Here is a 16,185-nt window from a genome sequence, read left to right as displayed (position 1 = left end):
GGATTTTCATAGTTGGCAGAAGTGGTAAGATTTGGGAAAGGTGGATCTAGCCAGGTTCGGGGACCTGTACTTTCAAATGCTAAAGGCAACACAGGTAGCGTTAAGATAGGACTTTCCCTTAAAAAGCACGGTTCTCAATCTTAACTGCATAAAATCGCCTAGAGAGTTTTACAAAATCCCCACTCCCAGAGCAAGCACATCGAAATCTCTGGGAATGGGACCCATTCATCAGTGGTTCTTAAGCTCCCAGGTGAGTCCAGTGTGTAGCCAAGGTTGAGAACCAATGGCCTTAAAAGGGTAATGAAAGAAGGCCAAGGCTTTAATGAATTCATGGACATATAAATTTAATGGCCATGTTTCCAGTCTACACTTAGGTGTTTTGTTTCTTTAAGTCTTGCCTTATAATGCATCCTAACCTTCATGGGCAAAGCAAATTAGAGATCTGTAAACAAGCTATAATTTTAATAGTGAAATTTAATGAGGAAAAAATACCTTGTGTCACTGTGCTCGGTGAGTTACCCCTATGTGAAGAAAGCTTCATTAGCTGGCACAGGCAAGGTCACCTTCTTCCACTGAGCAGGCAGATGGCTTGGAAAAACGGAGGAAAGGTCATCAAAGTGAAAACTTAAAGAAAGCAGGTTGTAGGTTGAGAAGCTGGGGGAACCTCAGATAAGCACCCAAGGGAAGGATTCTGCATTTTCAGGGCATTAGTAGAGCCTTTTGGGGCCAGAGGGTGGCACAGGGTTGGGAGCTTACTGGGGTGGCATACCGGCATTCAGGAACCCTTTGGACTGGATTCTGGTTGTCATGACAGGCAGGTAAGCCAAGATTCATCCAATCCTAGAGCCTCAAAATTCAGCCCTCTGTTTTCTGTATCCTCTTCCCTCTTCAACCCCACCACCCTCCTCTTTGGTCTTTCAAATAGTAGCGTGGGGTCCAGAAAGAGCAGGGGTCTTGGGGTCAGACCGACATGAGTTCACAGCCTAGGTCCATCACTTACTAGCCTATGGATTAAGGTAGGATCTTCTGTTGCCCTTGGATTAAGGACTTCACCTCTTCCACCTGGGTTCATCTTCCCAGGGATTAGCCCCTCTGGCCAGCCGTATTTGACTTGTTTATTTCTGCAGGAGATAAAGTCAGTAAAATCTTTAGGCTCAGGCAAGAGGGGCCCCTACCCTTGTCCCCCCATCTATAGCATCCTGTTCTGGTGTTCCTTTGCCTGTACTTTTCCCTGCTGGGTGAGGGATTCAATGGGGCCAAAGCCCCTTGGATCCCTGCTCCCCATCTAGGCCATATTACAAGGGCTGGGACCCTGAAATTCCCTGTGCAAATGGGCCTGAACCCACTTCAGGTTCTATGGGGGCTGCTCCCCAGATCCATTCTCTGGATGTACTACACTGCCTGCCTGAGGCCTGATGGAGGCCAAGGGCAGCTGCTAGGGAGGGGGTGATAGGGATGGAGGTGGACAGAGCAGGGACATCTGGTTTCCTCACAGGCGTGTCCTCCTCGTGGCTTAGGACAGAGTCAGTCCTGAGAAGAGAAGAGGCAGTTCTCCCTGCCTCGCCACCCTTAAGCTCAGAACTCTGATGAGCCTCAGAATTCTAAATTCGAATTTGGCCTTCTGGTCCATTACAAAGATATATGTCAGTTTATGAGGTTAGCACATACTTTATTTAACAGCTTCTTAGCTTAATTTTTAACTCTAAACCATTGATGCATATGGCATGTGGTATGTGGACCTCCATTTGTGCTTTTATCCTGCAAATGTTACAGGCAGGCCCTGGGGGAATCAATACTATTATCATTTAGGTTGTGAGGATTAAATGTGAAAAATTATCTGAGGGCATAGTAGGTGCTCAGTAAGGATGATTCTCTTTTACCTTCCAGCTCATCAATGTTACTAGAAAAATGCAGTTGTAGAAGAGAATCCTTCCCTAGGTAGGGCCACCACCTTCCTTCTTTTCAGTTCCAGGCTGCAGCTTCATGCTGTGTTGACTTACTGGAGCTTTCGTGCCCTCAGGCCTTTTCACCGAGAGGCTGATCCACGTTTGAAAGCTGAGCTCCAATCCCTCAGTTAACTCTGGCCCCAAAATGACTCTTATGCCAACCAGGAAGCCTGCGGCCCTTTCTGAAGTGGCTCTGGGGTGAGGCAGCCTCAGGGCAGGTGGGGCCTCCGGAACCCGGACCTTCACAGGTGTCCAGTGATCTGGAGAGACCTGTGGAGAGAGATTCCTGGGTCGGGAAGCAGGGAGGGAACTCCGAGGGCTCTCTGCAGAGGTACATTGGCCTGAGCTCAGGAATGGTGCCTAGAAAACCAGCAGTGCTTCCTGAAGGGCCAGGGAAGTGGGGAGGGGGGAACAGGAGCTGACTGACCTGGGCCTCAGCAGTTCAGGACTCAGGGAAGCCAGGCTGCACTGGAACCAGCAGAACTGGTGCACTTTGCTATGTTCCTCAACTCGCTGTGGTGTATCTACCTTATACTCAAGTACCTATTTATTGTCCACATTTTAAACAGCAAGTAGGAATATGCTCAGTCATCAGAAAATGGCACTGTGGACTTCCCTGGCGGTCCAGTGGTTAAGACTCTGCCTTCCAATGCAGGGGACGCGGGTTCGATCCCTGGTAGGGGAACTAAGATCCCACATACCGCGCAGTGCAGCCAAAAAGAAAAGAAAATGGTGCCGGGCAAAGGAGGACGTGCAGGCAGAGGGAACAGAATGTGCAAAGAGCTGGAAGCATAGAGGATGTGCTCTGTCAAAGGACAGTGAAAGATGAAACAGACAGTGGTAGGGGGTTGGAAGCAGAGGAGGTTGCAAAGATAATCTGGTCGTTTTGAAATGGCCTTGAAGCATTCTGATCCTGCCTCATGAATCACAGAGAAAAACGCCCTTAAGACTCTATAATATGATTTCCTCCTCATTAGAAAACTCTCATTTCCTATAAACTTTAGGAAACTTTTCCACATTGGTTACTGCATGTCAAGGAATGTTTAATCCATATATCGGTTGGTCCTCATGCTGGTTGAATTTTGAATCTGTCTATCTATCATTATCTATCTGTATATATTTTTAATCACCTGAAATAGAAATGTATTTAGAAACAAAATTTATTTTTTAATCACAGGGAAGTTCATCTGATAAGTTTAGTGTCACACTTAGTTCTAGGAAACAGATCCTTGAAAATCACTATTAAAAAAAAAAAGAATTACTGTAACCTCAAGATGTCAAAAACAAATTTTACAAATATTTTCAACATATTCAAATGCTAAAGAGGGCTGTAACTCTCAGAAACGGGATCTATTTGGTCATCCAGGATAGTGTTCCGCTCCCTTAAGATGAAGACATGTGGGCCCACATGGAGGCAAAGTATAAAAGCCTTTAGATTCGTACTCTGCCAAATTGTATCTAAAGGGCCTGGGGGTTAGGGATGCAGCAAGTTCACCTCCATACCTATCCTGCACCCACCTCCCATGCCTGCTTGCTTTTAACTCTCTATCACCCCTCATGTTAAACCCAGGTTGGGTACTTTTGATGGTAAACACTAGTTCTTTATACCTACTGTTGGTATAAATGAAACATTGTTTATTTGCCAGATCCCTGAGAGGCAAAGATCTAATTAATCTATTACAGCTTCTCTTGGCAAAAAGTCAAACCTTCCAAATGGGAAACCTGGGTGGATATCGTCAATGTGTTTTGCAACAGAGCTGGCAGGACTGTTCCAGACAAATCAGCCAGACTCCGCTCAGCATATTCTGAGGTTCAGGCAAGCTGGGAATTAGTAGGCTGGGAAGGCAGGAGAGGGAGCAGTCCTGTTTGGGCATGTTAAGCAGGAGAGGCCAGAAGCATCCACCAGGCCAGTGTCCAGTGCCCTCTGCAGTGGAACAGCTGTGCCTGTGTCTCCAGACCTGGGACGAGAAGAGGGAAGATGTGGCTGCAAGTGGGGCCTCAGACGCCCCCCAGCATGTCCCTGTAATCTTCCAAACAGTGTACTTGAGGGTAGGGGCTCAGCTCTGCTGAGCGAAACTCTCTCCTGAGGCTTTTCCGTAGGGGCATGGCCACTCATGGTAAGGGGGTTAACCAGATCCCCCAGTAAGGCCTCCCAGGGAAGCCTGGTACTGGAGTCGGCCTGGTGGGAGTGGGAAGTTTGGTTTAGTTTATTTTTATTTATTTGTTTATTTTTTTAAATTTATTTATTTATTTTTGGCTGTGTTGGGTCTTCGTTTCTGTGCGAGGGCTTTCTCCAGATGCGGCGAGCGGGGGCCACTCTTCATCGCGGTGCGTGGGCCTCTCACTGTCACGCCTCTCCCGTTGTGGAGCACAGGCTCCAGACGCGCAAGCTCAGTAGTTGTGGCTCACGGGCCTAGTTGCTCCGCGGTATGTGGGATCTTCCCAGACCAGGGCTCGAACCCGTGTGCCCTGCATTGGCAGGCAGATTCTTAACCACTGCACCACCAGGGAAGCCCCGGTTTAGTTTATTTTTAGCTATAATCTTTCATGTTTTCCCCAAACCTTAATTGCATTTGAACCCTGAACTGGTTGCCCTTTTGAAGGCTTCTCTCTCTTATAGGGACACAGAACAAATCGCCAGTTCATTGAAATGACAACTATGGCTGCATTGCTGGAAAAGAAGGAAAAAGATGAACCAATGAACGCTCACTCTCTGCAAAGTGAGAGAAAACCTCAAAGTTCTCCACCCAAGAAACCTGCGAGTGGTGACTTAGAGTGATGCAACCGTCCTCAGAAGACCTTTATTACATGGTTTTGGCTCTTTAGATCTCCAGGCACAAATGCTAAACCATCAAGAGAGTTCCAAACTGGCTCTGTGACATCTGTCCCCACAGGGTGGGCACAGTGTGACCAACACTTGGCAGGAGGGTAGAGGGAGGGGGACATGGCTTTCTCTACAGCCCTATCCAAGCAAACTTTCTGCAGTAATGGAAATGGTCTACAGCTGCTCTAATACCATATCCGCTAGACACATGTGACTATTGAACGCTTGAATGTGGCTAGTGCCACTAGGCAACTGAATTTTTCATTGTGTTTCATTGAAATTAATATAAAGGAATTTCCTGGCGGTCCAGTGGTTAGGACTCCACACTTTCACTTTCCAAGGGCACAGGTTCAATCCCTGGTCGGGGAGCTGAGATCCCACAAGCCCCAAGGTGTGGCCCCCCCCCAAAAAAATTTAAATTTAAATGTCCACACATGGCCAGTGGCTCTTGTATTAGCACAGTTAGAAGTTCTCTGATCTTCAGCTGCTAAGAGAGGGCAGGCAGCTTCAGTTCCTCCGGGCCTCCTCTTTTGTCTTACTTCCTGGATATTCAGCTTCTCCTTTTTCATCCATCTCTGGCAGCTTCATCACCAAGGCTTCTCCTCAGTTAACCCTACCGCATTGGCCAAACTTCAGCAAGAAGCAACATTACATTATCTGCTTTGAAAAGACCAAGTATGGCTTTCTCTGAGCAGGATGAGGTTGGCAAGGATTGCTGAAGCTGAGTGTGATATACCAAACTGCTAATTTGCTAAAATAATTTGGGAAAGTGCTACTTTCAAACCCCGACATGAGTGAAAGCCACATTTCTGAAATTGATGGGAGGCCAGAGTCCATGCTACTGGAGGTTATGTTTGCTAATCATCTCGGTGGTCATTTATTAAATGGCTATGGAATATTTATTCCTCTTTGTCAGAGCACTTGGCCCAGAAAGGCAGGCTAGTTCACTGAGATTTTCTGCTATGCCCCAATCCAAAGATTCAGCCTGATTTCTTGTCAACTGGAAATTTGGACTCACATAATCTGCCTTTTCCTCCAAGGATCCACAGGATGTTTTCATGATTGCCTTTGCAAGCCAGGTGACCTGTCCCCTACAAAAGTACTGATGAGAAGAGGGAGGCAGGTGGGCCTAGGGGACTGTGTTTTGTACTATTCTGCTCAACCATCTGCAGCCAGTTGGATCAGGGCTGGGCATTAACCTCAGAGCTGCCAATTTCACAGTCTGGCCAGTGACCTATGACTTGGCACAAAAGAATGTCCTCCAACCAGAGTTCCTCTTTCTCGACTGGAAGCAGAGAGACTCTGACACTAGAAATTGCAGGTGGGGGATGAGAAGGCAGGAGCCTAGTGGCTTAGGCAGAGACTGGTTTTTGCACAAATGGGGTAGAGGCTTGGAATCTGCTTTTAAAATCCCTCAGGTGATTGAAACACACTGATAACCATTTTGTTTTAATTCCATATGTACTTAGTCACCTCCAAGAGGACGCTTCTACCTCACCTTACACCTTCCATTTGCAACTTTAATATAGAATACAGCCAGTATTTTGCTCTTGTTGGTAGTACTTCAGTGTAAGGCTTTCTATTTAATATTTCTTTTTTATAAAGCACATATTCATTTTTAATTTTTATTTATTTATTTTTGGCTGTGTTGGGTCTTCGTTCCTGTGCGAGGGCTTTCTCCAGTTGCGGCAAGCGGGGGCCACTCTTCACTGCGGTGCGTGGGCCTCTCACTATCGTGGCCTCTCTTGTTGCAGAGCACAGGCTCCAGACGCACAGGCTTGGTAGCTGTGGCTCACGGGCCTAGATGATCCGCGGCATGTGGGATCTTCCCGGACCGGGGCACGAACCTGTGTCCCCTGCATCAGCAGGCAGACTCTCAACCACTGCGCCACCAGGGAAGCCCTATTTAATATTTCTTGAGAAGAGATGCTAGTAGTGGGATTCCTAGTCTAAGAGATACTTATCTTTATGGTTCTTGCTACATAGTGCCCTCCAATGGGTTGTGTGAATTTACAGCATCATTGGATAACTGGGTATGTCAGTTTCACCACAACCTTGCCAGCAGTGGGAATAACACCATGTTGCATCTCCCTCCTGATTCTCTGTATTTTTTCAGTAAATGTCAGAAAGTGCCTCAAGTCTGCTTTCATTTGCATTATCTTTGACTATAATTAAGATAATCGTTAAGATAAGGTTTCCCAACGGTGTGTTTACTATCTGTGTTTCCTCTTCACCATTTCCAAAAGTAATGCCCCCTTCTCCTGCTACTAAACCTTTCCCCCCCTATATTTTCAAAAACACGACATAGCATTCAACATTTCCAGTGGCAGCATCGTAACACCCCACCGGTCAGAACAGCAGCCTTTTGCCATGTTAGTTAAACCTCTACTGGAGTGTTGTACTGGAGTCTTGTCCAGCAGTGTTCTGCACACAATGACTTATCAAGGAGCTGTAACCCTCTGGTTATGTGGCCACGGTGTTCAGTGGTCCTATAAAGATAAGACAACTGGATTAAAAAAAATTAAACCAATTCCGTAACTGCAGGACCTCTTAGAACCTGCAACACTCCGTTAACGAATGCTTGGTGAACACGTAAGAGGAACATGCATGAGGTTCATTTTCCAAATCTATTTTGCCTGCCGTAGAATCCTTGTACGCTGAAGCATACTGACCAATGGTGTCCCGAAGATGGTACTTTGAGATACCCTCTCTGGCCCAGAGGTCACGCCCACAGTGTGTGGACAGAAGCTGGAAAAATTCTGGCATCTCTCAGTGACTCCGTGTCAGACACTGATACACAGTGACAAAATACACACCTATCTCAAGAAATACTTTGAATAATGTATTTGAGAAGTCAACAAGGATGTCAGAAAGATATTTTGTGGTGTGAAAAGGAAAGCTACAACATGGCATGTGGAAAAGGATCCCATTTTTGTTTAGAAAAAAAGGTATGTCTTATTGATTACTTCTTGTCCCCTCCAATCCCCACCACCACTAGAATATGTTTCCAACAACAAAAATGTCCAATTAGACCATTCTAAGTTTGTTTACAATTTTAGGGTGTGGTTATATTGATAGACTGTTGTGTTTGCTGATTGCACTGTCCTGTTATGCTTTATATTTTATTTTAAGATATGTTTATATTATATCAATATTTTTTTGTTTTACCAGCAGAATGCTGTTTACTTAAGAATAAACTTATTATAACAAATGCTGGAGAGGGTGTGGAGAAAAGGGAACCCTCCTACACTGTTGGTGGGAATATAAGTTGGTGCAGCCACTATGGAAAACAGTATGGCGGTTCCTCAAAAAACTAAAAATGGAGTTGCCATCTGACCCTGCAGTCCCACTCCTGGGCACATATCCAGACAAAACTATAATTCAAAAAGATACATGCACCCCTATGTTCATAGCAGCACTATTTACAATAGCCAGGGCATGGAAACAACTTAAATGTCCATCAACAGATTAATGGATAAAGAAAGATGTGGTACATATATACAATGGAATACTACTCAGCCATAAAAAGGAATGGAATAATGCCATTTGCAGCAACATGGATGGACCTAGAGATTATCATACTAAGTGAAGTAAGCCATAAAAAGAAAGACAAATACCATATGATATCACTTATATGTGGAATCTAAAATATGACAGAAATGAACTTATCTATGAAACAGAAACAGACTTACAGACATAGAGAACAGACATTTGGTTGCCAAGGGGGAACAGAAGTGGGGGAGGGATGGATTGGGAGTTTGGGATTAGCAGATACAAACTAGTATTTATAGAATGGATAAATAACAAGGTCCTACTGTAAAGCACAGGAAACTATATTCAATATCCTGTGATAAACCGTAATGGAAAGACTATTAAAAAGAATGTATATATATGTAAAACTGAACCACTTTTCTGTACAGCAGAAACTAACACTAGTTGAAATTAACTGTATTTCAATAAAAAATAATAAAGTTATGAAATAAACTTTATTAAACTTTTTAAAGTTATTACTAAATTAAATTTATTATGAAACTTGTTTCTCTCTATTACATATTGTCTGAGAAGAATGTTTTCACAAAGAGTGTGTGTTCATTTAATAACCAAAGGGAAAAATAAAGCTATTTTTATTTAGGGGGAAAAGAGGCAATAGGGAAAATAACATTTGAGCATCTACTGTGCCCAGGCACAGCAATTATCTGATATCATTTAACCCTTCCAATTATTATGCCCATTTACAGATAAGGGAACTGAAGCACAAAGCAGTTAACTGACTTGCCCAAGATCATACTGTATGTGGTGGAGCAGGGGTTTTTTAAAATTGTGATAAAATATATAAAACATAAAATTTATCATTTTCACAATTTTTAAGTGAAAACATTATGTTTTCAAAGTTTACTCATGGTATAGTGTGTATCAGTACTCCATTCCTTTTTATAGCTGAATAATATTCTATTGTCTGGATACACTACATTTTGTTTATCCATTCATCTGTTGATGAACATTTGTCTTGTTTCCACCTTTTAGCAAATGTGAATAATGCTGCTATAAACATTAGTATACAAGCATCTGTTTGAATCCCTGCTTTCAATTAGTTTGGGTATGTAGACCTATGAGTGGAGTTGCTGGAACATAAAGTAATTCTATGCTTAAATTTTGAGGAATCATCAAGCTATATTTCATATCTGCACCATTTCCCATTACCTACCAGCAATGCACAGTTTCCATATCCTCATCAACATATATTTTCTGTTTTGTCTTGTTTTATAATAGCAATCCTATAAGTGTGAAGTGGTATCTCATTGTGGTTCTGATTTGCATTTCCCTAATGATTAGTGATGTTGAACATCTTGCCACGTGTTTACTGGCCATCTGTGTATCTTCTTGGTAGAAATGTCTTTTCAAAGCCTTTGCCTGTTTTTGAATTGGGTTGTTTTGTTGTCATCGTTGAATTTCAGGTGTCCTTTATATATTCTGGTTACTACTCCCTTATCAGACACATGATTTGTAAATATTTTCTCCCAATCTGCAGGTTGTCTTTTCACTCTCTTAATAGTGTCCTTCGATGCACAAAATTTTTCATTTTGATGAAGTCTAATTTATCTATTTGTTTTCTTTTTTGGCTTGTGCTCGTGGTATCATAGCCAAGAAATCACTGCCGAATCCAGTATCATGAAGACTTTTTCCTATGTTTTCTTCTAGGAGATGTCAAATGACAAAAATAATACAACTTCATAGTGAATTTGACGTCCTTTAGTAAAAGGAAAACAATCAATGGACGGGAGTACAGTGTCTTCAGCCAGTGGGACACACTTCTTGAGAAATTTTGGGCAAGAGCGAGTTTTGTTTGTTTGTTTTTCTTTATTTTTTATTTTTGGCTGTGTTGGGTCTTCATTGCTGCACACGGGCTTTTCCTAGTTGCTGTGAGCGGGGGCTACTCTTCACTGCGGTGCGCGGGCTTCTCCTCGCGGTGGCTTCTCTTGTTGCAGAGCATGGGTTCTAGGCACATGGGCTTCAGTAGTTGTGGCTCGCGGGCTCTAGAGGGCAGGCTCAGTAGTTGTGGCGCACGGGCTTCGTTGCTCCGCGGCATGTAGGATCTTCCTGGACCAGGGCTCGAACCTGTGACCCCTGCATTGGGAGGCAGATTCTTTAACCACTGTGCCACCAGGGAAGTCCCAAGAGCGAGTTTTATAGAGTATCAACAGAGGCAACTCGGAAACAGGACATGATTGGCTGGGAGCTCGGGAAGTTTCTTATGAGGCCTGCAGGTCCTATTTTCTAGGTAACATAGCTAAACAAAGCTGAGTTGGAAGATTGTGATTGGTATATGTGAGGTTTCCTTGACAGAGAGGCATTTCCCATAAGTGTAGGCTGGCTTGGGTTTAGATTTGTGACGTAGGCCAGGCCCCTGAGGAGGCCACCATTTTGTGGGTCCTGATATACCAACTACCTTTATCAGAGTTTTATAGTTTGGTTTTTACGTTTAGGTCTTTTGTCCATTTGGAGTTAATTTTCGTATATGGTGTAACATTAAGGGTCCGGGTCCAAGTTCACTCTCTTGCATGAGGATATCCAGTTTTCCCAGCACCATTTATTGAAAACACTGTCCTTTCCTACTTGAATGGTCTTGGCACCCTTGTGGAAGCAGAGTTTGGAATCCCACTCTGTTGGACTTTATGTGTTACACTTTTTTGTAGTGGAGTGTGTGCCCCAGTTTTCTCTAAAGCAGTCTTTCTCTCTCAGACCCAGAAGGGCTGTCACAGGCCAGGCCTGGAGAGCTCCTGACATGCCTCCCAGGTAGGGTGAGAAGACCTCAGACATTGCCCAAGGCTGCTCCCTGAGGCTGCCACGCCAGCTGACCCAGCCTGGCGCAGGGACTGCCCAGACCAGTTTGCAGGGTTTCTGTTCACTGGGAGCTGGCGTTCCCTGGCCACAGTGGTTTTTTTCTTTCTCTCTTTCTGGCTGTATTTCTTCTCAAATTCCCTCTCTCTCCCTCTCCCTCTCCCCCTCTTTCTCTCTCTTCTCTCTTCCCTCCCAGTCCCTGCATGGTCCCTGCCAACCCCCAGGCCAAAGGCCCTGGGCCCCCGACTTCACTTCCACACCCATGCCCAAGGCTGGGGGCCCCTTTCCTGCCCTGGGCCCCCTGCCAAACCAGCCAGGCTCTGACCCAGAAGTTTCTGGTTTTTTAGTGGACATAAAATTATCAGTAATTACATGTCCAGAAATGCTAACAATAACAATTCACATTTATTGGGTACTTCCCAGACATAGTTGACATACTGTGTCATTTATTCCTCACAACAGACCTGTGAGGTCGATACTATTATTATGTCCCATTAACAGATGAGAACTAAGGTGTGAGTGCCCAAGGTCACTCAGCAAGTAAGTGACACAGCCGGGATTCAAACACCACCTCCCAAAAATGCTTCTGAGCTGGACTGTCTGATGCCCACTCTTGGTTGGTGACCATGGCCATTTAATGAACATCTGTGTGTGCCAGCCATTGTGGTGTGTGTGTGTGTGTGTGTGTGTGTGTGTGTGTGTGTGTGTAAGTGTAAGAGAAAGCAGTGGTGGGAGAGAGAGGGAGAGAGAAAAAGAGACTATTCTCAGGACATGAAGCCCCAGAGAAGAAATGACCTTCCTAAGGCCAGGGGATGGTAGGCAGGGGATGAATTAGGTCTCAGAGTTAGTTTTCAAACTCCAGACTTTCTTGTAACCAATGGCCATTGGCCCTCTTACCGAGGAAGGGGAGCAGATTAGGGACAGAAAGCCAACAACTGAGGTAACTTGTGATGAAAGTTCTTGAACACTTACCAGGATCCCTCCCCCTTCCTCAGGCCTGGCTCTGTTCTCTGGCTCTGTCTTCCCAGCACCTCCTGTCTGGACTCACTGATACTGCTTTTCTAGCAGGCTCAGGCCTGCCCCCATTCTGAAGAAGTTCCCCCAGCCAGGCCTGCACGGGGCAGGGGATGAAGAGGTAAACAAGATGCATTTCCACCTTCAAGGAACTATCAGTCTGGGAGGGAAGGAGACTCACCAGCCAGAGACCTAGGAGTCAATCCCCCGACACCTGCTTCTTTTGCCCTACAGCACACCCATCGCCACATCATACTGGGTTTACCTCCTTCTTGCCTCTCAGTTCTGTCCACTTTCTCCTCTCTAATCCGAGCGGTCATGATCTGTAACTGCTAGCTCTTAGCAGAGGGAGATGTGTGTGCACATGGCATTGTAAGATGACAGAAAAGGGAACCCACCAGATCTATCTAGAGAGGGTCAGAAAGGGCTTTACTGAGGGGGCGATCTGGGTTCTGAAGGGTGAATAAGAGTTTGCAGGTGGGAAGGTGGGAAAACATTTGAGGGGCATCAGATTCCAGTATAAAATCTTCTTTCCAAAAATTTTTATTAGAGTATAGTTAATTTACAATGTTGTGTTAGTTTCTGCTGTACAGAAAAGTGTATCAGTTATACATATACCTATATCCACTCTTTTTTAGATTCTTTTCCCCCGTATAGGTCATTACAGAGTATTGAGCAGAGTTCCCTGTGCTACACAGTAGGTTCTTTGTGCATAAAGTCTTGAAGGGCCCCTTAGGGTGTCTGAAGAATGGCAATAATTTAAAATTCATGTTGGGGTGGTGAAGTCACAGTGGGGCTGCATCAGCAGGCAGGGCAGATCAAGCCTTTTCCCTGTAGACCATGAGGAACCACGGAAAGACAAAGTCTCCAAGGGGGAGGTGGGGGAGGGAGCTCTGGTTGAAACTATGTTGTCTCCCCAGCAGATAAACATAGGCTGGCTAAAGATTTCTAGGTGGAGTTTGTCCAGATATGAAATATAGATAGCCCTCGGCCCATGTCCAGGCTCCTGGAACTCTGTCATTTTTACCACTGTCCCTTGTCTTCGGCCCTGCTGAAAGATTATAAATAGGGGAATGACTCAGCCCATTTCCTTTTCAGAATGGTCACTCTGGGGGCTGAGTAAGGGGTGGATTGGAGAGGGAGAGACTGCAGGGGACGCTGCGCAATGGCCTGGGGGATCAGGTAGTGGCGGTGGAAATTTGGGGATGGGGATATAGATGTTGAGGAATGAGGGAGAATGAGGTAAGTTTCTAGCTTAGATGGATTGGCAGAGAAAGGCCTTACCCAACTCCCCACACAAGGAAAGTCTCCTTGCCACTTCTTCTCTGCTCTCCACCTTAAGAAGATGGAACACTAATCTGATTGGTCAAATTCCAGGGTGATGGTTAGGTCAGGTTTACTTGTGCGTGGTGGGGTCACTGAGCAACAACAACAAAAAACACACAGGACGGTGACTCTCTTCCCTTCATCTGTACCTGAGTACACTCGCCTTTGCTTCTCTAGGCAGCAAAGGAGGAAACGCGCCCAAAACAAACAAGGGCTGGGGGAGAGGGAAAGGTCCTCTTTCAGCTGGGCCCTGGGCTCCACCCCAGCTTTATCAGAGAGCCCTGGGCACTGGGCAGGTCCAGAAAAACAAAGCACACCTTGTATCTCCCACCTTGCCCTTGGTGCCTGTTTCCCTTGGGGATATCTGGGCCAGAGAGGGGAGTGGCTGGCAGTCTTCACGTCCTCAAAACCCCTGCCTTTATTCTAACAGCTCAGTCCAGAGGGAGGGAAGGGCTAGGGGAGGGGGAGATGAAGGGATGAAAGAGAGGGTGGAGTCTTGAAGGTCAGAAACTGGCTCTAGGGAGTAAAGAGGAAGGGGGGCCCCTCCCAGTGAGTCAGTGAGGGTGGGAACTGTGGGCAAGGGCCAGGTTTCAGTCTGGAGAGCACGCCGAGGGAGGGACAGAGGCTCAGCCAAGCAGCCCTGGGATCAGGGGCTCCAATCCCAGTGCCGCGGCTGCGTACCAGCTACTCACCGCAGGCGAGTCCCACACTTCTCCGGGCCCCAGGTTCCTCGGCTACGAACTGGGGGCAAGTACACCTCACAGCCAGGGTTGTCTGGCAGAGTCATTAAATGCGGTCACATCTGTGACAGCGCTTAATAAACCATAAACCTCTGCACGGCATAAAGACGTGTCAGTCTTCTCACTCTTCCCTTGGGAATAAAAAGCAGGGTGCCTCTGATAAACATCTGGCGATTCTCAGCTCCACCCAGCTTCTCTCCAATCAGCCTTCCCTCCAGCTTCAAAAAAATGCCATTTATTCCTTCCCCCCAAACACCCTCTGTATGTTTGTTCTCTGATACTCCCTTACCCCTTTGGTCTTTCCCTCCCCACAGGCTCCTTCCTTTTTTTCTACTAATATGTATTGGTCTCCCCGGTATTAAAATAAGAACTATACCCCCCACCCCCCACGTCTGCTTAGTCCTCTTGCCCCTTCTAGAGACTACCCTATCCCCTCCTTCTCCCAGCCTTATACTTTTACAGGATTTTGCAGTTTATAAAGTTTTTTTCCCCTTTTTTGGCACCCATTATCTGTTTTGTCATATCATTAAGGTCAGAATAGAACTTTGAGGTTAGTAGTACTCACCCAGTTTTGCAGATGAGAAAGTGAGTATCAGACTAGGGTGCAGCAGAATCCTAGCTCTCTCTTTGATACCTCACTGCCTCCCTTTGATGCTAAGCTTTTTAAATGAGAGGCCTGGATCTGCCATCTCCATTTCCCTGCCTCCAACTTCTCGTAACCCCATATAATCCATTCACTGCTTCGACCGCTGGACCGCTGGACTCTCTTCAAGGTCCCCAGGGCCAATAGCTCCTCTCCAGCTGGCCCACTTCAGAGGCCCCTCACAGACCTAACTCCTCTTAAACCTTCACTGGCATGCATCTGATCCTACCCACTGCCTTCTCTTTCTTCAAATTCTCTCTTTCCTTGGCTTGAACTAGAGCTTGACATCCACCACAGAGAAGGAGGTGATGGAGTTCCTTTTGTGTCTGTGGTTCCTGTAACTTGGTTGTGTGATGTTAACCCAGGTGCGTCATGGAACCCTCACTTTGGAAATCTGCCTCCACAGGGTGCTGTGAGCTGTGGCAGGATTTCAAAAGTCCATCCCACCACCAGCAGCAGCTCAGTTGCCAAGGGCTTTCCCCGAAAGAACAAGTTACCTTGGTTTTGACCAACTTGGCAGAAGATGGGTTTTTGATTTGATGGCAAATAGGCACAGAGTTGTCATAGCTTATGACTTGGCTGGGCCTGGGAAGGTTAATGTCAGAAGTCTGGGACAGAGAAAAAGGGTCACTACTTGGACCTAGACTCTCCCAATAGGAGTGGAACAGGGACCGGGGAGACAAACCCAGCTGTAGGTGATGGGGTAGGGGTGATACCTAGTTCTGCATTGTCCAATATGGTAACCACTAATCAGATTGATATTTAAATTAAAATGAGGACTTCCCTGGTGGCACAGTGGTTAAGAATCCATCTGCTAATGCAGGGGACGTGGGTTCGATCCTTGGTCTGGGAAGATCCCACATGCCGCAGAGCAACTAAGCCCATGCGCCACAACTACTGAGCCTATGCTCTAGAGCCCGCAAGCCACAACTCCTGAGCCCGCAATCCACAATTACTAAAGCCCATGTGCCTAGAGCCTGTGCTCTGCAACAAGAGAAGCCACCACAATGAGAAGCCCGCACGCTGCAACAAAGTGTAGCCCCCGCTCACCATAACTAGAGAAAGCCCGCATGCAGCAACGAAGACCCAACGCAGCCAAAAATAAAAAATAAAATAAAGAAGTAAATAAATAAATAATAAATTAAAATGAAATAAAATCAAATATTTATCTTTTTTTTTTTTTTTTTTTTTTCTGCGGTATGCGGGCCTCTCACTGTTGTGGCCCCTCCCGTTGCGGAGCACAGGCTCCGGACGCGCAGGCTCAGCGGCCATGACTCACGGGCCCAGCCGCTCCGCGGCATACGGGATCCTCCCAGACCGGGGCACGAACCCGTATCCCCTGCATTGGCAGGC

Source organism: Mesoplodon bidens (assembly GCF_964165515.1).
Source record: "Mesoplodon bidens genome assembly, chromosome: 6".
In the NCBI taxonomy this organism is placed as follows: domain Eukaryota; kingdom Metazoa; phylum Chordata; class Mammalia; order Artiodactyla; family Ziphiidae; genus Mesoplodon; species Mesoplodon bidens.
Note: the sequence above shows the minus strand (reverse complement) of the source record.